The following is a 22,385-nucleotide window of genomic DNA, read 5'->3' on the forward strand; positions in this document are numbered from 1 at the left end:
GTAGACATTCTTAACGTTATCAACTCTTCTTGAATACTTGGCCTCAACCCATTTATGTAATGAGCAACCTTCTTCTTGTTGGCTTCAAAATGACCCAATCTAATAAGGACTTGATAAAACTCTTCGATATATTCCTTGACAAATCTTCCTACTTGCTTCAACCCTTGCATTTTCTTCAGCAAATCAAGCTCGTAGTCAACAAGAATGAACTCTCTCTTCCATTTTTCTACCATCTGATCCTATCTTATTATCTTCTCCCCTCTTCTACTACTCTCCAACTAAACCTTTTCCACCAAACTTGAGCATGACCTTTTAGCCTGGTCTTTGCAAATCTAACCCTCTCAAGATCTACTACTTCTTCTTATTCAAAATACTCTTCTGGATTAAGATTTTCAGAAAATGTGGAAACTTTAATTTTTGGTCTCTTTCCAATCTTGAAAATGACGTTCAAAAGCCTAGCTTCCTTGAGATCTCTAGTTGTTTCTTGCTCTTCTTCAAACAATCTTTCTTCATATTCATCCTCACTTCCACCTTTTGCCCTAGTATTGGCTCCTCTAGGCAACTCCTCTTGTAGTGCTTGCACTTGTCTCTGGAGGGTTCTAAATTCTCTATTGTCACACCTGAAACTCTTCCATCACGGTTCTTTTGTGGAGTCATTTTTGTCACTTACCTAGACTCACAACCATAAATCTGGTGGAAACTGCAATTGATGCATTGATGCCACTTGATGAAGTGTACTCCCCTTACTAACCAAAACACACACAACACAACAGAGAAATAAATAGAGAATTGCAAGAATAGAAACACTTGCTTCTTGTTATTTTCAATAAAATGACATTACAATATTCAGAAATTAACATGCAACAGCCACATGGGCATTTTCATTACAATAATTTGCAAGTTGCAGCCACTATATGCACAATCAAAATTGCCCTTGATAACCCTATTTGTCATTTTTATATTGGGAAGTTTAACCGAGCAAGAAGGTTCTAGAGGTATCATTATATTATTTTTCCTTACATTGGAACATGTCAAGAATATGCCACAAATAGGTTTCAGCAGTCATTGGACTATTTGAAGGGAACTTACTTTTTCTCCTAAGAAATCACAACTTTTGGAGGCCATATGTTTTGAATAATATACCTAATTAGCTATTTAAATTGCTTTTCAAAAACCTCTCAAAGTGCTCTACAGTCTTGAGCTCAATGAAACACCAGCCAGAAATTCAATATCAGACTTAATCTTGCCATGAAACATTGTTGGCAGACTTATATATCTAAAATGAACCTAGAGGGAAGCAATTTGAATAATTTTTGCTCAAATGAACAACTTGCCAAAAATATTAACCCTATCAAAGATACCCTTGTTGAAAAACTAAACAATATTTTTGGGTAAAGGAAGTTTTCTCTTACAATCAACTAGTTCCAAAAGGTATAAATTTATGCTTCACAATTAATCAATATGAACTTTCTCCATAGAACTGATCAACTAGCTCTACTCAACATAAACAAATCCTATTTTAAGTTAGAAAATAGGAAACCATGTAACACTCCAAAATAATAAGAGTAATTCACCATGCATTGAACAATGAATCTACAATTAATTTGGTAGTTTTATAGCAACAACTTAACAACGTCTCCCTTCACAAATGATTTAAGCAAGCCTTATATGGGGGCTTCAAGTACAATAAGTGGCTCAGATTGATTCAAATGTTACAGCTAAGATTACTCTACACAAGCATTAAATGTTATTCAATTACATAAGCTGCCAAACAATGAGAAAATTAAATTGCTCTTGCATACTTATCCCCTTGAGGATGGACCAACAAGAAAATTCATTGTGGGAAAGCACTAAATGCATCCCACGTGTACATTTGAAACAACTTGATTGGTGGAGATTAAGGTGTGCCAACTCAGCATGATTATCTTGTTTGAACTCAACCTTTCCATCCTCCTCATCTTTGGAATTCTCTCATTTAAGTGTTCTTGAAATTGCTTGTACTTAAAACAACTCTTGACTCGATGTCTTCGCCTTGATTTTTTATTCATGGCTTGAACATAAAATTGATTAGCATCTTAATTTCCTCAATCCATGAGATGTGTATATTTGTAATTCAATCATGTATCTTGGTTGAGGTTTCTAATAAATCTGGATATACAACAATGAGCATCTTACTAATGATGCCTTCTTCATGTATTGTCATTGTTTGCCCTTCAAACCTTAGGATTGTTCATTTTGCTGTTGCACTTATACTTCCACTTTCACTTTGATTTTCAGCCTCAAACCACCTTGCTAGCTTAATGAACTTGCTAATTGTCAATACTCCCATGCTCATAAAAATGGCCAGTCCCATGTTGTGTTCTTCGCTTTCAGATCTGATCTTCAAGTTTTCTTTCATTAAGCCTTTGCTCAAGCACAACCTCCCATGATCACCTCATTTCACCTTGCAAAACAAGAAAATTCTTATGTTAAATTTGCAAAATTATAAAATGCGAACAAAATTAAATCATTGTTAAGATAAAACAACCCTTTCTAATTACATTATTTCACCTTTGCAAACTTAGCTCTCAGTCATACTTGACTCGTTCAAACTTTTCAGGTCTGCAAGATTTCAATGTTTTCAGCCTACAATGGGTTAGCCAAAACGTTCTCTCCCCTTTCACTTTCTTGATTTCACAATTGCTAGTGAACTTGATCTAGTTGAAGACTAACGTTTATTCGATTTTTAGCCTTTTCCTTCTGATTTCAGCCTTTCGCCAGATTTGCTCTGCTTATGTTTGTATTGCTTGTTTGAATTGCATTGGTGTTAAAATGGAGACTCGCACTCTTCATTTAAACACTTTAACTCCAAAGGTCATGACTAATAGCAAAGGGGCCGACTTGTTCTTAATTCATTTGAAATTCAATAAATTTACAATTCACTTAATCCCCTTTGGCTGATCTCCTCTTGATTTTTGGATTTCAGATTTTAAACGATTAACACTTGCATTTCCTTTAGTCTGTTTCCATGGCCGACCCCTCTACTTGAAATTTGAATTCACCCTCTACTTGGGTTATTTCCCAAAGGTATCGAATGAGAGCCCCATAATCTGGGCAGAGATTAGGCTATACTTAAAGAGGTTTTTTACAAGTGTTTGGGCTCGAGCTCCACACATTAGCCAGACTCACCTAATCTTTGGGCTTGGCATTCAGATCTGCACAAAAATTGAGGCGTTGTCGGACAAGTAGGGCAGAATTTAGGGTGCTCTTGGGCAAGTAGGACGTAAATTAGGAATTGCTTGGGTTAAACCCCAGCTCTGAGCAGAAATTGATGTCTTTGGGAATCCAACACCTTGGTCTGATTGGAATTTCGCCCTCTTGGGCTCACATCAACCTTGGGCAGAAATTTACCCTCCATTAGCTCACCCCAACCTCGATTTGATTTCACAATTCTCCTAGCCAACCAGACTTATCATTAACTTGAGCTGGGATTGCATACCCTCAAAAAGGTGACGATTAAATTTTTCCAAATCGTTAATATTGGAGTTTGCAATTTCGCTCAACGGTGATCAGATTTGAACTTGATTGATTTACCCCTAGTAATTTGTTCATTCTTAAATTTTAAAAATTTCAAATGCAACAAGATTAGAGCCCAACTTCTAGGGCAGAAAGCAGGGTTCACTTGGGCGGAGACCCACAAATCCTGGCAAAAAATTAACCCTCCCTTGGGAAACAGGACAAAAATAAGGGCTTGACCAGGCAAACACAAGATCAACCTTTTAACTTGATTAATGTTTTGCTATCACTGATTGGCACTATACAAATTGTTGGGATGCTTCAAAATCAGGTCAGAGTTCATTCCCAAATGATTGTTAATCTTGAATTCTCACGATGGCAAATTCAACATATCACCTAACATCAGTCTGATTTCAACTTGGAGACACCAAATACTCTCTTGTGTTCAAAGAACATGCCCTTTCATGCTGGGCATAAATCACCCAAAGCTTTGGCGAGTTGACCCAAGCAGGTCAGAAATCCAACCTTGTTTGGCTAAGAGCATTGAGAAAGTCAGAAATCCGATCATGTTAGGCTAAGAGCCCAAAGAAAGCTGAGAATCTAACCTTGCTTGAGTTGAAGCTCAGGTTTGGTCTCCAAAAAAAATGTCCAAGTATTTCACAAATAATTGTGACTTTTTACCTGTACTTATCTTTTCAATTGAAATTGCAGATTGAAATTTTTCAATTTTGCCTTGGTTCTTGCATATCTTTGTTGGACCTCATTTGTTGTCCAAAGTGAGGGCAATCTGTTTATGACTTTTAAGCACTTTACAAACCTCCAACAGCAACTTATCTCCCACCCAAGCCCTTTCTCCAAGCAATTGTCCTTGCCCCAGCAATCGACTTTCACCATGTTCATGCCTTCAAGAATTTATTTATAGCCTCGAAATGTTTCGGCAGAAATGAGGGTCTGCTCATCGATGTCAATCCAGCTTCCGCACTTGCCCAAGCTTTCCTACTTAATTTGAGATCAAGTTTCATCCCAATGTGAAGGATAACAAGCAACTAAGACCTTGACTTGCAACTAGGAACATGTCTTGCATCTTGAGCTTGCTCAAACTTCTAACCTTATCCACCCTTTGGTACTTTGCCCATAGTCCATGCTTGGCGAATTAGTCCGGCATTTTTTCAAAGATTCTTTAGGCCATGCATCAGAGCAACATTCCAATTTCAGCTCTACAGACAATATCATTTTTTGGTCTACTAGGGCAATTGTGCTAAAGGATTTAATCATGATGTTTTGAGCCCGAACTTCAGTGACAGGTCTCTCTGAATTCCCTTTCCAAATCTATGTTATATTTTGCTTTGTCCAACCTTGAGCTCCTTCTTTATGTTGATTGTTGGTCAATTTCATATATTTTACCTAGTCTTAATTATATATTGAGACGGACCTATTAATGGGTGTATGAGGGTTGATCCTCAAAAGTGGTGCAAGGAACAAGTGCAATTAAAAGCTTTAGACGAAGGATGGTTCAAGGTGAATTTCAATAGAGCTACTGTAGTGCCTACCCCTAGTTTACTTTTCATGTTATATTGTCAAATTCTTTTAGGCCGGCTTTTATGGATGTGTTATGATTTAGTGGTACTTGGTTACCTAATTTGATTGATGTTATTTCATACTTAGTTTATATATTTGATGAGCTACTTGATACTTGGTTATTTCACGTGTTCATGGTTATTCTTTTGATGATGATGCTTTGTATGTTTCATATAGTAATTTGAGTTGCTTTCGTAATTACAGTTATATTAGTGATTTATATGTGGCTTTATGGTTACTTACCCCATACTTGCATGTATATAGTGTACATGTATGTTTTACTTATGTTTGACGTTTCGTATGTGGCTAAAGGAGGGAGTCGCAATCACCTGCAAGTTGGGATCTACACGATGTACCACTCCCCACCATTGCCTATTTAGTTTAGATTTACATGCATATGTACATGTTCAAATTTTCTGCAGATTGCAGGTACAAGGCGTCAACTTCTCTGAATTGTTAGGATGACCGTGCCCTATCGCAGTATCTCAATGGTATAGAGGGGAGATAGTTCTCGAGTCCAAATCCTAAACCTGAGCCAATTGTCCTAAAATATATGACAATTATTTGAGTTATTTACCTTTGCGAATTCGTCAAGTGACATGAATTCGAGATTTTAACCATTAAGTTTGAATTTGTACTGTCTTTGGGATGAGTTTTCCTATATAGTTTGTGGCTCTGTTGTGATTGTTGATTATAATTAAATCAAAGAAAGATATTATTAAATGAAAAAATTTATAAAGAAAACATCAAAATTTAATTATATTTAATTGATTTGGGGATTAATCAAATAGAAAAAATAAATTTAAAGATTTAATTAAAAAACCAAATTTGGCGTAATTATATTTATTTTATTTAATAATAATAAATTTGGAAGTTTCATTTAAAAAATGAACTTTAAATATTATTATTATTAGTTAAATTAATAAATATATTTTCTAATTACGTTTTATTATTTAATAAAAACAAGTGAGAATAATTTAAATAAACTTTGTTATAAACACAAAAAGTATGCACAGAGAATTAATTGATTAAAATAATAAAAAGAAATACATTTGAATGTTTGTAAAACCGAAAACCCTAAGAGGAGAAAATTCTTTTTTAGGACATTAGAGCTCATTTCTCCACGCATAGGTTTTGCGGCGCAAAATTTTGGAATTGGAGCAAAAAAATTGATGAAAGTTTCATAAGGTTTGAATTTGCATGCATTCACAGGTTGTCTCAGATGTTAGATGTTGTTTTGAGGTAGGATTTGAAAATCCATTGTAGAATTTTATTGAAAGATCTCTCTATTTTGTGTCTTCCTGGGTGCTTGTATAATGCTTATTAATTTATTGTATTAATCTTTGTATAAAGAATTATGTTGTAGATTTTCAAAAGGAAAACTTATTAATCAAGAAAACATGACTGAGGAAAATTGTAAAAAAAATTTAGAAAATTATTATGACTGTATTCTTTTAAAACCCTTTCTAATTTGATTATAGAAAATTGGAAGAAAACAACAAATTAAACAGCTAGGGTTTGAACTTTAAACTTGTCATGTGATTATCATGAGTTTTCTAAATAAAGATAAATATTCTTCTTATATCTAAAATAATTTAATTGAAAAATGTATTGGAAAAGCAAGAGATTAATTGAGAGCAAAGCATGGTGTAGCTAAACTTATACATGCATGTGAAAACAAATATACTAAATATAAAAAACTAAGTATATTATGGTTGCATGATTTGAGAGATCAAAGGCATGCAAAAATACTAATTGAATGTTTATTTTTATTTTATAAAATTATAATTTAATTTTTGGATTTATTTATTTATAAATAATAATAATAGTAAAACTCAAAAAAAAAATTAATTATTAATTTCAGAAAAAAATAAAATTTAAAATTAAATTAATTTTTTAAAAATAATTTTTTTTTTTTAATCAAAAATTAAATAAACAAATACTATTTATTTCTTTATAAGTGGGTTTTTAATATCAATTAGTTTAAAACTCATACTCAAATATAACTTATTATATATTTACTAATGCAAGTGGAACAACAAATTAATAAATCTATAATTATGATTTAGTTATATTCTAATAAAAGCTATAGTGCAATTCACTATATAATCATCTAGTTATAAATATTTAATATTATGAGAGAAATTGTAGATAACTTAATTACAATTATAATTTCAAATTTGAGTTATCTCTAATTGCATCATGAATTAAAGAAAAAGTAAATATTAAGATTGCACTTAAATATAAGTCAAATTAATATTTTAGAAATGAAATTGATATTAAGATTTAATCTAATAATGTACATTTATGTTATTAATTAAATCATTCATGATTTAAGATTATTTAAATTAATAGCATGATTGATAACATTTATCCAACTGTGATACGATTATGAAATGTAAACTTGAATTTGACACAAATCAATTTTCATGGAATTATATTTTTATAAAAAAACTAAATAACTACACTGGTTTTAAATGCATGTCGAGAAGTCATGTTTTATTTTATGGTGGGTTTCGTGGAAACCTAGTCATTTGACCATATAGGCATGTTGACCAAAGGCTTGGGAAGTGGTTGTTTTTGTGACGCTTTTATGTGATGTTGTTTAGTCCTGATTATTATATTCCCCACCAATGCGCTATATCCACATGTTTGTCTGATGGGATTGAATTATTTTTTGTAAGCTAGTGTAACTTGATTTTCTTGGTGTAACCTATAAGGTTTTCGATCAGTTGTCTATTAGTGTTTTCCAGTTGCTTGTATAGGAGGACTAAGGTGAATATTGTGCGTTATTTATTGGTGCTTTCCAATTGCTTTTTACGACTGAGGTGAATATTGTGATTTTATGAGATATACTTTTAGGAGCTTACAATAGGTTATTCATGTGTATGCTGGGAAGTGGCTTGCAGTGAAGGTCGAAGCCCTAAAGAGGTTGTCTAGGTAACCAATTGTAAGTGGTATTAATAAGTGATAACATTTAATTAAATGGATTAAAATGAATTAACAAGAGTTGGCGTTTTTACCTCGCCCATGCCTTGAGTGCTAGTACAGGCTAGGATGGGAGTAGTGAGGATGCTTTGGGAGTAGTGAGGATGCTTAGTTGCGAACATGCCTTGTTAGTATGCCTTGTCTCTAAGAGAGGATACTAATGCTGCATAGAATCAATAGGGGGCTAGAGTCCAGAGACGCTACCAAGGTAACCTTAGAGTTGGCTCATGTGATGACACTTGCTCACATGCATATTAGGTTTCCTACATGTCTTTGTTACCTCTAGGAGTGGATGTTAGTTGTATACTTGGTACCTTTGAGATAGATTGCTATCAGGATTCCTTGACGTAGATTCTTGTTCGACTTTTGGATTGTTATCCACTTAGCACTTGAGATTATTTCCTCAGCACGGTGAGAATGGGCCATTTAGGTTCCACAAGGTCGTGTGGTAGTGTTTCTTAAATCACTGAGATCCAACTGTTGGATATCAATGTTGGACATACCTTGTGCAATTGTTCTATTCATCTTGTCTTATGATTATGTTCTATAGTCATATTCTGATTTATTGTACTTTGATTATTTGAAATCTTGTGAGATGTTGTATCTTATCTTGATGTATATTCTTTTAGTATTTCATACCCTGTAACTTGTACAAAGGATGATCATGCATTTTGATTATAACATGCGGCATCTTATGTACTTGTATATTATTTCATTTGATTTCGTACTTATGGTTATCCTATGATGTGGACTTTGTTATATATCAGATTTAATTTTAATAAAACTTATGTATATGATTCAACGTCATCGAACCCTTGAGAGATGTAACTGTTAATGTATTGCTTATGTATGTATGTGAGTTATTGTTTCCACTATATTATCTCTTGTTGTTTTAATCTTTCAAAAAAATATGTTTGGCAAACTTAGTGACTTAATAGGTTAATATCTTTTGGGTTCCTTGACGAGGCGTTACAACGACTAAGGAAAATCAGAGAATCAAGCATGAGATGTGTAGCAAGGGATTCCAATTGTAATATTAATGCCACCGAGAAGAAAGCATTAGGAGCAGAGACCAATAACGAAGCAAAAGTACAAGTGGCCTTGTTGGAAGTTGATTTGGCACAGAGGTCATATCTTGTGTATGATTGCAAGCACCCTTTGTAGCCTCCACATGTATGACTATGTTCTTCAACTTCCTCCTGAGATTGTTGGTTCTCTGCATTATGTTATAATTTCATATTCTACAGCTGCCAGGTATCCTTTATAACCATTGTTGCTTGGTGTACTCAGGCATTTGTTTATATTTTTGGATAGTTCAAACTTAATACTCATGCTTGATAGCATTTCAATAGCCTATGTGGAAGTTTGCTTCAGCAATGACGGTTTTTCTTGGTGGCATTTATTCCTGATTATTGTTTTACCATGTCTCTTAAATACTTGCATTTCATGCCATATGTAAGTGATGGTCAGTGCTTCTTTAATATATAACAATTTTTCATCCAACGGAGATATTGGTGATGTTTTTAGTTTTGTATGAGCAGAACTATATGTGTGTGATATGGGATTGTGGAACCATGTAAGCTGACTTTCTAAGAACAATACCTTGCTGACTATTATTGTCTCTGATGGTCGTGACTATTGAGATGGATCATCATTCTTGTAACTATCGTTGGTTGTCAATTATGTTGGATGCGATGTTTTGTGTGTCGACAGCCATTTTTGCTTGGTTGTAATATAGTGTGTCGTGATTATAATTGCATGCAGTTTTGCCTCTATCATGGCGGAGAGTGTCATTATTGAATCCACTTCTTACATTTCTGCTTCAGCTTTTGGGGTCATCGTATTTATTCAAACAAGAGGGTCTTTGTTTAGTATAAATATTGGATAGGATCGTGTCTTCTATCAATCACTTATTCATTGTAATCTGTTAGATTATCTTTTGTTGTTATGTATAGATGTTGCATAGGATCATATCATAAGCATCAATCCTTTTGCAAAGATTTTAGTTCTAATATATTTCTGCCTTCCTAGATTTCACGTCAATGATGATTTGGTGTCATTTCTGTTGGGCCTCAATGGAAGTCTATGTGTCTCAAATATAAGGCAGCAATTTCGTTTCAAAGGGCTCCCTACAAAGAGAAGTATTTTACAATTATATTTTTTTCCTGTTATATGACCTAGATTAGTTTGTACTTTTAGCATTGCTCTCTATATTTCTCTTCATGATAGGTTGATTTTATGATTTTAATAGTAATCTCTCTTTGTTGCAGGACACATCAATAAGCAATGAGATGATGAGAGATTAAAGAACATGGGGATAATGCTTCAAGACATGGGAATACATTGATGATACATATCTTCATTAAAAGAGGAAGATCATATACATGAAATGATATTCAAAGGGAGACCTTTCAGCTTCAAAGCGAGGTATTAGGTTTCCTACGTGTCTCTGTTGCCTCTGGGAGTAGATCTTATTTGTGTACTTGATACCTTTGAAATAGATTGCTATCAGGATTCCTTAACCTAGATTCTTGTTTAAATTTTGGATTGTTATTTGTTTAGGACTTGAGATTATCTCCTCAACACGGTGGGAGTGGGCCATTTAGGTTCCACAAGGTCGTGTGGTAATGTTTCTTATATCATTGAGATCCCACAGCTAGATGCCAATGTTGAATGTACCTTGTGCAATTGTTCTATTCTTCTTGTCTTACAATTATGTTCTATGGTCATATTCTAATTTATTGTACTTTGATTATTTGAGATCTTGTGAGATGTATCTTATCTTGATGTATATTCTTTTAGCATTTCATCCCCTATGACTTGTACAAAGGATGATTATGCATTTTGATTATGCCATGTGGCATCTTATGTACTTGTATATTATTTCATTTGATTTCGTACTTATGGTTATACTATGATGTGGACTTTGTTATGTATCAGATTTAATTTTAATAAAAACTTATGTATGTGATTCAATGTCATTAAACCCTTGAGAGATGTAACTGTTAATGTATTGCTTATGTATGTATGTAAGTTTTTGGTCCCGCTATGTTATCTCTTGTTGTTTTAATCTTTCAAAAAAAAAATGTTTGCCAAACTTAGTGACTTAATAGGTTAATTTCTTTTGGGTTCCCTGACGAGGCATTACAGCTACTAAGGCAAATCCAAGAATAAAAAATGAGATGTATAGGAAGGGATTCGAATTGTAATATTAATGACTGAGAAGAAAACATTAGGAGTAAAGACCAATAAAGAAGCAATAGTACAATTAGCCTTGTTGAGAGTTGATTTGGCACAGAGATTGTATCTTGTGTATGATTGCAAGCACCCTTTGTAGCCTCCACATGTATGATTATGTTCTTCAACTTCCTTCTAAGATTGTTGGTTCTCTGCATTATGTTATCATTTCATATTCTACTGCTGTCACGTATCCTTTATAACCGTTGTTGCTTGGTGTACTCGGGCATTTGTTTATATTTTTGGATAGTTCAAACTTATTACTCATGCTTGATAGCATTTCAATAGCCGATGTGGAAGTTTGCTTCAGCAATGACGGTTTTTCTTGGTGGCATTTATTCCCGATTATTGTTTTACCGTGTCTCTTAAATACTTGCATTTCATGACATATGTAAGTGGTGGTAGGTGCTTCTTTAATCTATAACAATTTTTCATCTAACGAAGATACTGGTGATGTTTTTAGATTTATACGAGCAGAACTATATGTGTATGGTATGTGATTGTGGAACCATGTAAGCTGACTTTCTAAGAACAATACCTTGCTGACTATTATTGTCTCTGATGGTCCTGACTGTTGAGATGGATCATCATTCTTATAATTGCCGTTGGTTGTCAATGATGCCGGATGCGTTGTTTTGTGTGTCGACAGCCTTTTTTGCTTGGTTGTAATATAGTGTGCAGTGATTATTACTGCAAGCAGTTTTGCCTCTATCGTGGCAGAGAGAGTGTCATTATTGAATCCACTTCTTACATTTCTGCTTCAGCTCTTGGGGTCATCGTGTTTATTCAAACTAAAGGGTCTTTGTTTATTATTACATATTGGATAGGACTGTGTCTTCTGTCAATCACTTATTCATTATAATCTGCGAGATTGTTTATTATTACATATTGGATAGGACTGTGTCTTCTGTCAATCACTTATTTATTGTAATCTGCGAGATTAGCTTTTACTGTTATGTATCGAGCATAAAGCTCTGATAACAATATGATCACTTGAGTCTTGAAGGAGAAGGCCAGTGCGCGGCAATATATATTTTCCTGATATATATATGACTGGCAATCTTTTTTTACGTCCAGTATATTTTTCAGATTCATTCTTTAAGTTATCTAGATATTATATCAGTATTTGTGAAACTATTATTAGAAGGATCATTAGGCTTATTGATTGATCATTGCATACGATCAAATCATAAGCATCAATAGTTTTGCAAAGATTTTAGTATTTATATTCTAAAATATTTCTACCTTCCTGGATTTCACGTCAATGATGATTTGGTGTCATTTCTGTTGGGCCTCCATGGAAGTCTATATGTTTCAAATATAAGGCAGCAGTTTCCTTTCAGAGGGCTCACAACAAAGAGATAAGTATTTTATGATTATATTTTTTGTTGTTATATCACCTAGATTAGTTTATGCTGTTAGCATTGATCTCTCTATTTCTCTTCATGATAGGTTGATTTTATGATTTTATTATTAATCTCTCTTTGTTGCAGGACGCATCAAAAGGAAATGAGATGATGAGAGATTAATGAACATGGGGATGATGCTTGCAGACATGGGAATAAATTGATGATACATATCTTCATTAAAAGAGGAAGATTATATACAAGAAATGATATTCAAAGGGAGACCTTTCAGCTTCAAAGGGAGGTATTAGGTTTCCTACGTGTCTTTGTTGGAGTAAATGTTACTTGTGTACTTGGTACCTTTGAGATAGATTGCTCTTAGGATTCCTTGACCTAGATTCTTGTTCGACTTTTGGATTTTATCCTTTTGGGACTTGAGATTGTTAGCATGAATGTTGATAATACTACATTGAGGGAGTATCCTGAGCATTGGAGTGTATTGATATGTTGCATTCATAACTGTGTTTGTCATTGATGTCAACATAGCATGGTTTCTATTAAGGCTGACAAAGTAGCAAGACAGAGATCTTGATGGTACGGACAATGGTTTGATTGTCTAGTCATGTGCAGTTATGGACATGTACAGCACAGTGTCATGATGTCGTGGTTAAGTGCACAAAGCTTGAGTCAAAGATGTACAAAAGTTGTATCTGATTTACAGAGAGCAATTCAGAGACAAAGTATTGGGAAAGCATTTCCTGATGTTTGTTTGCTAGATTACATCTGAGATGAAGAAGAAGATGCGCGAGCAGGCAGTGACAGAGGACAGTTAGGTGATGACGTCAGAGAGTGTGCAAGTCTTAGTATCACATGTGAGAAGTTTTGTATAGATTGCAAGACAACAGTGCTATGGTAATTGTAATTAATTAATTATTATTTTATTTAATTGGGAAAGCCCCAAGGCCGACTCAAGGAATTATTATGAAGATATAGTATAAATGAAAGATGTTTTCCTTCATTGGAAAAGAAATGAAGTGTGTTAAGTATTGTGATTGTTGCAAGAAGTGAGAAGTGCGAAAACGAGTAGAGTGCTCATTAAATGTGTGTAAGTGATCCAAGGGATTATTGAATGCACAATTCGTAATCTGGTTACAAGATCTGAAGAAGCAGAACTCCGATTAACAGGACAGAGACAGAGGAAGGAAGTACAATTTAGTTCTATTATTCTGCAAGGAATAACACAGAGATCATTTGGATAGTGGGTTCATTGATCTTATCCTCGAAGTTGTTTGGGCAGTGGGTCCAACTATCTTCCAAAACTCCTAACAGAGTTGGAATCTTCTAACAAGGATTCAAAGTCTCATAACAAGGACTCATACATACTGAATGTTGTGATAGACTCCTAACAGGGTCTATCTTTTAACAAAGAATATTTATATTAGTACATCATCTTGTGGGTATCATCCCCACTGGGGTTTTCCCTCTGATCAAGGGTTTCCCTAGTTAACATATTTGGTGTTATTGTGTATGAGTATCTTGTTGTCGTTTCAGTTTACATTACTCATATGGTTACGATTGTTTAAAGTTGTTATTTATGATATTAATTGTATAACTGATTCACCCCCCCCCCTCTCAGTTATATCAATGGACTATATATTCTAACAGAGATTATCTCCTCAGCACGGTAAGAGTGGGCCATTTAGGTTCCACAAGGTCCTGTGGTAGTGTTTCTTATATCACTGAGATCCGACAGTTGGATGCCGACACCAGATGTACATTGTGCAATTGTTCTATTCTTCTTGTCTTATGATTAAGTTCAGTGGTCATATTTTGATTTATTGTACTTTGATTATTTGAAATCATGTGAAATGTTTTATCTTATCTTGATGTATATTCTTTTAGCATTTCATACCCTGTGACTTGTACAGAGGATGATTATGCATTTTGATTATGCCATGTGGTATCTTATGTACTTATATATTATTTCATTTGATCCTATACTTATGGTTATCCTATGATGTGGACTTTGCTATGTATCAGATTTAATTTTAATAAAACTTATGTATGTGATTCAATGGCATGGAACCCTTGAGAGATATAGTTGTTAATGTATTGCTTCTGTATGTATGTGAGTTATTGCTTCCGCTATGTTATCTCTTGTTGTTTTAATCTTCAAAAAAAAAAAAGTTCAGAAAACTTAATGACTTAATAGTTTAATTTCTTTTGGGTTCCCTGACAGGGCGTTACAACAACTAAGGAAAATCCAAGAATCAAGCATGAGATGTGTACCAAGGGATTCCAATTGTAATATTAATGCCACCAAGAAGAAAGCATTAGGTGTAGAGACCAATAACAAAGCAAAATTGCAAGTGGCCTTGTTGGGAGTTGATTTGGCATAGAGGTCGTATCTTGTGTATGATTGCAAGCACCCTTTGTAGCCTCCAAATGTATAATAATGTTCTTCAACTTCCTACTGAGATTGTTGGTTCTCTGCATTATGTTATCATTTCATATTCTATGGCTGCCAGGTATTCTTTATAACCGTTGTTGCTTGGTGTACTCAGGCATTTCTTTATATTTTAGGATAGTTCAAACTTATTACTCATGCTTGATAGCATTTCAATAACCAGTGTGGAAGTTTGCTTCAACAATGATGGTTTTTCTTGGTGGCATTTATTCCCGATTATTGTTTTACCATGTCTCTTAAATACTTGCATTTCATGCCATATGTAAGTGGTGGTCGGTGCTTCTTTAATATATAACAATTTTTCATCTAACAAAGATATTGGTGATGTTTTTAGTTTTCTACGAGCAGAACTATATGTGTATCGTATGCAAATTGTGGAACCATGTAAGCTGACTTTCTAAGAACAATACCTTGCTGACTATTATCGTCTCTGATGGTCATAAATGTTGAGATGGATCATCATTCTTGTAACTGCCATTGGTTGTCAATTATGCCAGCTGCAATGTTATGTGTGTCAACAGCCATTTTTTATCAGTTGTAATATAGTGTGTCGTGATTATTATTGCATGCAGTTTTGCCTCTATCATGGCAGAGAGAGTATCATTATTGCACTTCTTACATTTCTGCTTCAGCTTTCGGGGTCATCGTGTTTATTCAAACTAGAGGGTCTTTGTTTAGTATTACATATTGGATAGGACGGTGTCTTCTGTCAATCACTTATTCACTGTAGTCTGTGAGATTATCTTTTGCTGTTATATATAGAGCATAAAACTCTAATCAAAATATGATGAGTCTTGAAGGAGAAGGCCAGTGTGCGGTGACATATGTTTTCTTGATATATATATATAAGACTGGCAATATTTTTATAAGTCCAGTATATTTTTTAATTCATTCCTTAAGTTATCTAGATATTATATCAGTATTTGTGAAACTATGATCAGAAGGATCATTAGGCTTATTGACTGATTGCTGCATAGGATCAAATCATAAGCATCAATCCTTTTGCAAAGATTTTAGTATTTATGTTCAAATATATTTCTGCCTTCCTGGATTTCACGTCAATGATGATTTGGTGTCATTTCTGTTGGGCCTCCATGGAAGTCTATGTGTTTCAAATATAAGGCAGCAGTATCCTTTCAAAGGGCTCACTACAAAGAAGGGCTCACTACAAAGAGAAGTATTTTATGATTATATTTTTTGCTGTTATATCACGCAGATTAGTTTATGCTTTTAGAATTGATCTCTATATATCTCTTCATGATAGATTGATTTTTTTATTTTATTACTAATCTCTCTTTGTTGCAGGACGCACCAAAAAAGCAATGAGATGATGAGAGATTAATGAACATGGGGATGTTGCTTGCAGAAATGGGAATAAATTGATGATACATATCTTCATTAAAAGAGGAAGATCATATAAAACAAATGATATTCAAAGAGAGACCTTTCAGCTTCAAAGGGAGATATTAGGTTTCCTACATGTCTTTGTTGCCTCTGGGAGTAGATGTTACTTGTGTACTTGGTACCTTTGAGATAGATTGCTATCAGGATTCCTTGACCTAAATTCTTGTTCGACTTTTGGATTGTTATCCATTTGGGACTTGAGATTATATCCTCAGCATAGTGGGAGTGGGCCATTTAGGTTCCACGAGGTAATGTGGTAGTGTTTCTTATATCATTGAGATCCAATAGTTGGATGTCAATGTTGGATGTACCTTGTGCAATTGTTCTATTCGTTTTGTCTTATGATTATGTTCTATAGTCATATTTTGATTTATTGTACTTTGATTATTTGAGATCTTGTGAGACATTGTATCTTATCTTGATGTATATTCTTTTAGCATTTCATACCCTTTGACTTGTACAAAGGATGATTATGTCATGTGGCATCTTATGTATTTGTATATTATTTCATTTGATTTCGTACTTATGGTTATCCTATAATGTCGACTTTTTTATGTATCGGATTTAATTTTAATAAAACTTATGTATGTGATTCAATGTCATGGAACCCTTGAGAGATGTAATTGTTAATGTATTGCTTATATAAGAGTTATTGCTTCCACTATGTTATCTCTTGTTGTTTTAATATTTCAAAATAAAATGTTTGGCAAACTTAGTGACTTAATGGGTTAATTTCTTTTGGGTTCCCTGAAGGGGCGTTACAGCTACTTAGGAAAATCTAAGAATCAAGCATGAGATGCGTAACAAGGGATTCCAATTGTAATATTAATGCCACTGAGAAGAAAGCATTACTAGTAGAGACCAATAACGAAGCAAAATTACAAGTGGCCTTGTTGGTTGTTGATTTGGCACAGAGGTCATATCTTGTATATGATTGCAAGCACCTTTTGTAGCCTCCACATGTATGATTATGTTCTTCAACTTCCTTCTGAGATTGTTGGTTCTCTGCATTATGCTATGATATCATATTCTACAACTACCAGGTATCCTTTATAACCGTTGTTGCTTGGTGTACTCGGGCATTTGTTTATATTGTTGGATAGTTCAAACTTATAACTCATGCTTGATAGCATTTCAATAGCCAATGTGGAAGTTTGCTTCAGCAATGACGATTTTTCTTGGTGGCATTTATTCCTGATTACAGTTTACTGTGTCTCTTAAATACTTGTATTTCATGCCATATTTAAGTGGTGGTCAGGGCTTCTTTAATATATAACAATTTTTCATCTAACGAAGATACTGGTGATGTTTTTAGTTTTGTACGAGCAGAACTATATGTGTATGGTATGGGATTATGGAACCATGTAAGCTGACTTTCTAAGAACAATACCTTGCTGACTATTATTGTTTCTGATGGTCGTGACTATTGAGATGGATCATCACTCTTGTAAGTGCCGTTGGTTGTCAATTATGCCAGATGCGATGTTTTGTGTGTCAACAGCCATTTTTGCTCGGTTGCAATATAGTGTGCCGTGATTATTATTGCATGCAATTTTGCCTTTATTGTGGCAGAGAGAGTGTCATTATTGAATCCATTTCTTACATTTCTGCTTCAGCTTATGGGGTCATCATGTTTATTCAAACTAGAGGGTCTTTGTTTATTATTACATATTGGATAGGACTGTGTCTTCTGACAATCACTTATTCATTGTAATCTGTGACATTATCTTTTGGTGTTATGTACCGAACATAAAGCTCTGCTCTGATCATAATATGATCACTTGAGTCCTGAAGGAGAAGGCCAGTGTGCGGTGATATATATATATATATATATATATATATATATATATATATATATATATATATATATATATATATCACAACTGGCAATCATTTTTTAAGTCCAATATATTTTTTAGATTCCTTCTTTAAGTTATCCAGATATTATATCAGTATTTGTGAAACTGTGATTAGAAGGATCGTTACGCTTATTGATTGATTGTTGCATAGGATCAAATCATAAGCATCAATCCTTTTGCAAAGATTTTAGTATTTATGTTCTAATATATTTCTGCCTTCCTAGATTTCACGTCAATGATGATTTGGTGTCATTTGTGTTGGGCCTCCATGGAAGTCTATGTGTTTCAAATATAAGGCAGCAGTTTCCTTTCAGAGGGCTCACTACAAAGAGATAAGTATCCTATGGTTATATTTTTTGCTGTTATATCACCTAGATTAGTTTACTCTTTTAGCATTCATCTCTATATTTCTCTTCATGATAGGTTGATTTTATGATTTTACTACTAATCTCTCTTTGTTGCAGGACACATCAAAAGGCAATGAGATGATGAGAGATTAATGAACATGGGGATGATGCTTGCAGACATGGGAATAAATTGATGATACATATCTTCATTAAAAGAGGAAGATCATATACAAGAAATGATATTCAAAGGGAGACCTTTCGGCTGCAAAGGGAGGTTATGTGACAAAGGGAAATGTCTTATTCTTTGCAAGCTTTTGTGGCTGTTTAACAGCTAAAGCTCATGTGTTTGGTCAAATTGAAATCAGCTATAAAGCTCATGTGTTTGGTCAAATTGAAATCAGCTATCTTATTGTTATAATTAAAGCTATCCCTGCTGTGAGAAGTCTCTATTAAGAGAGAATCTCAGCCATTCTTGTACATGTTGTTAATGAATTCTTTGTGAGAGAAGTTTGAGGTGAAACCCCTTGTTAATGAGTTCTTCTTTGTGAGAAGTTCGAGGTGAAATCCCTTGTTAATGAGCTCTTCTTTGCGAGAGCAGTTCGAGGTGCAATCCCTTGTTCCACCCTCTACGAGTAAGCATGGTGGAAATGCAATCTTTTCTGGGGGAAGTTTGAGGTGAAAGCCCTTGTTCCATCCTCTACGTGTAGGTATGAAGGACCACCCTCTACGAGTAGGCATGGTATAAGTCATGTGTGTGACTCCATGACTTTAATTTTATGTGCTTATGAACTAGCAATGATGAATTATCTTATGTTGACATGTATTAATGAGAATCTAAATGATGAGAATTTATCATTGACATCTTTGGTTGCAGTTATGTGTGCCTAGCATACTAAAGATCTCTCTCTGGCTAAAAGAGAATGTTGAAGATTGTAGTTGCGATAGAGATCTTTATCTCTGAATTTACTATTGAGAAAATACCTCTATATTGTGCAACAACTACAGAAGATATTTGTGATAATATTTAAGATAATATTATATGAAAAGACATGAATCATGTGAAGAGCCATGCGTTTGGAAATGTGAAGACACTTGTTTTTGGAAATCGAAGAGACCTTTGGTTGTGATATGAAGAGTCTCACAATTCAATATCAATATATGATTGTTTTATAAAGTATGGCATCAAGTTGAAAGCATTGTACTTGAACATTTTTTATATCAAAAAAAGAAATATTTTTCTGGTATGGTTGGGTTTTCCCCTTCAAGTTGAAGGATTTTCCAAGATAAATGTTATCTCTTTTGTACCTATTTTTCTTTTATTTATTGTTGTTTATCTTTATTTTTGGGCATTACTTTAACACCTTGACCATTAAGCAATGTCATTGTTTCAAATTTGCAAATTTTATTTTATTTTTGAAATTTCACCTAAAAGCAAACTTATTACTGAAAATTTCCCCTTCCCATAATATTATATGATGGATAAAATGAATATTTTTAATCAACCTAACTTAGCAACTTCACTATGAAATTTCCATCCCATTTATTTTTTAAATGATATTCGAAACCTAGCATTCAAAACTCTTAACTCGGTAGATTTGTAATCTTTGTGGAGAACAATGTCAGGTTGAGAAACCAAAGAAGCTCGCACATATGTTGATGGCGAGAGTCGTGGCAAAAAAAATTGCAACACAAGAATGAAGATGCTGAGTATAAAGACCAGGTGGCAACAATAATAGTGTGGGCACAAGTTGTGATAGCTTCTATCACAACCTACACTTGTTCTCTTCATATTTGGCTGAAAACCATTTAAGTAAACATAACATTGCTCCCTTGAGACAGAATCATATATTGAGTTTGAGGAAATTGCAATGTAAGGTTTGGAAATTAAAGAGAAGGCAAATGGAAACAATATGTAGGATATACACAAGGGCTGGATATGATACATGGGCAAATGGAAAACAAAGGAATCATCACATTCAATCTATCTCAAGAGTCTCAACATACCTCTCATAGCTACCAGGTACTCTACATGAGGCACAAAAGATACCAAATGCATTTCAATGGCATTGGAGATTATACTGTACCTTCATTGATGCCCTATTTGTATCTAAATGATCCATTAGTCTTGCAAGAGATCTGAAAATTTTGGGCATACAATTCCAAAAGGTGTGAGTGGAAATGAATGAATTGTATAGAAATGAGAAACGGAGAATAGGGAATGCACACATCAATAGTGACAGATCTGGGTTACAGAGACATGAGGTATGAACAAGAGGCTACTTATAATGACTCAGATAAAGAGAGTTGTGTTTGACAAGGTCAAGGAGTACTGACAACATGAGAAACAACGTCAGAAAACAAGTTCTTTGTTGTCGGTTATGATTGACAGCAATAAAATTGAGACAGCCAGAGATTGATTACGTCTGAAAAGACAATTCCACCACATCAATCCTTCGGAGAAATTTCATCACAGAAGCATTTTTTAACAATTCCTGTCAATTAACATAGATCATCCACCAAGATTTTCTTATGTTATTTGTCATTCTGAAGCAGAAACAAATATTGGATGTTTGCACACTCATTTGAGCAGGCACAAGTTGAAATTCAGAGATTTTGTTGGACTCTGCATCTTACTTGTTTTAACTGGAACAAACCTGCACTTAGATAACTCGAGATATGCTTTCTTCCACAATAAAAAGTAGAACTTGCATACTGAAATATTTATAGAATGAAATAGCATTGAAAAGAAAATTGAATATGCTACAAATAATTCATAATATAAATCTGTAACACTTCATCGACTTCTTCAACCAATTCTCAGTTACCAATTTTAGGCCTGGGAATGAAATGCAGAAAAGATTGACAAATATAATGGACAGGACAATATGCAATGAAATTCACAACATTCATCATCAATGCAGTCATTGATACAAAATTCAGAACAATGTACATTTATAATATTATGAAAAGGACTCTTCTGTTCAGCTTCTAGTGCATCTCAAAAACACACATTGTAAAATATTATCCTACTACTCTTAGGATTAAGTACATTATAAACTTTATTATGATTGTTATCCCGGTGAGATCTTTGTTTGAGATTGTTAACAAAAATTAAGTAAAGTTGACCACTTTGGCTTGACACTATTTGTTTGTATTTTCCAGCCTAATTGTCTCTCAAGTGACCAAACATGTTTCCCCATGGCTTACAAATAAAAGAATTTTTAAATGCTTAAAATGGCAGGTTTCCAACATTTCTAAGGTATGAGGATCTTATCCAAGACATGTAAAATCAGGCCACTAAAAATCAGTTAGATTTACAAGTTAAGAACATCTATGATGATATTACATTTGCAAATTTGAAGCATCTACAATCAAATATCCAAAAATTAGTCGCAACCTTCAGAATAAAAATAAAAATCTAAGACAAAAAGGCAAACCACCATACTTAAAGAGTGTCATTAAAAGAGGTGGAGGAGGAATAAGAGGCAGCAATGCGTTTTCTCTTTTGTGCATGGACACAACCAATGAAGGATCCAACTTCATGATTCACCCAAACTCAATGATTGCCATAAATATGGTCAAGAAAAGTTCTTTTCCAAATTTTAATCGAAGAGAATGATTCAGAACATAGATAGTTGGCTTCAGCTCTGTAAACCATGTTTGA

At 34.0% G+C, this 22,385-nt stretch overlaps 1 protein-coding gene across 13 annotated transcripts in view; it reads right to left on the reverse strand.

Annotated features, from left to right (window-relative positions):
• The window catches only part of LOC149528511 (uncharacterized), a 101,652-nt gene that overhangs the window by 75,801 nt on the left and 3,466 nt on the right, over positions 1-22,385 (reverse strand). The gene's annotated exons all lie outside the window — the stretch shown is intronic.

The sequence above is a fragment of the Cupressus sempervirens genome, chromosome 11 (genome assembly GCF_028749045.1).
Source record: "Cupressus sempervirens isolate cs-2001-9-10 chromosome 11, ASM2874904v1, whole genome shotgun sequence".
NCBI classification, from domain to species: domain Eukaryota; kingdom Viridiplantae; phylum Streptophyta; class Pinopsida; order Cupressales; family Cupressaceae; genus Cupressus; species Cupressus sempervirens.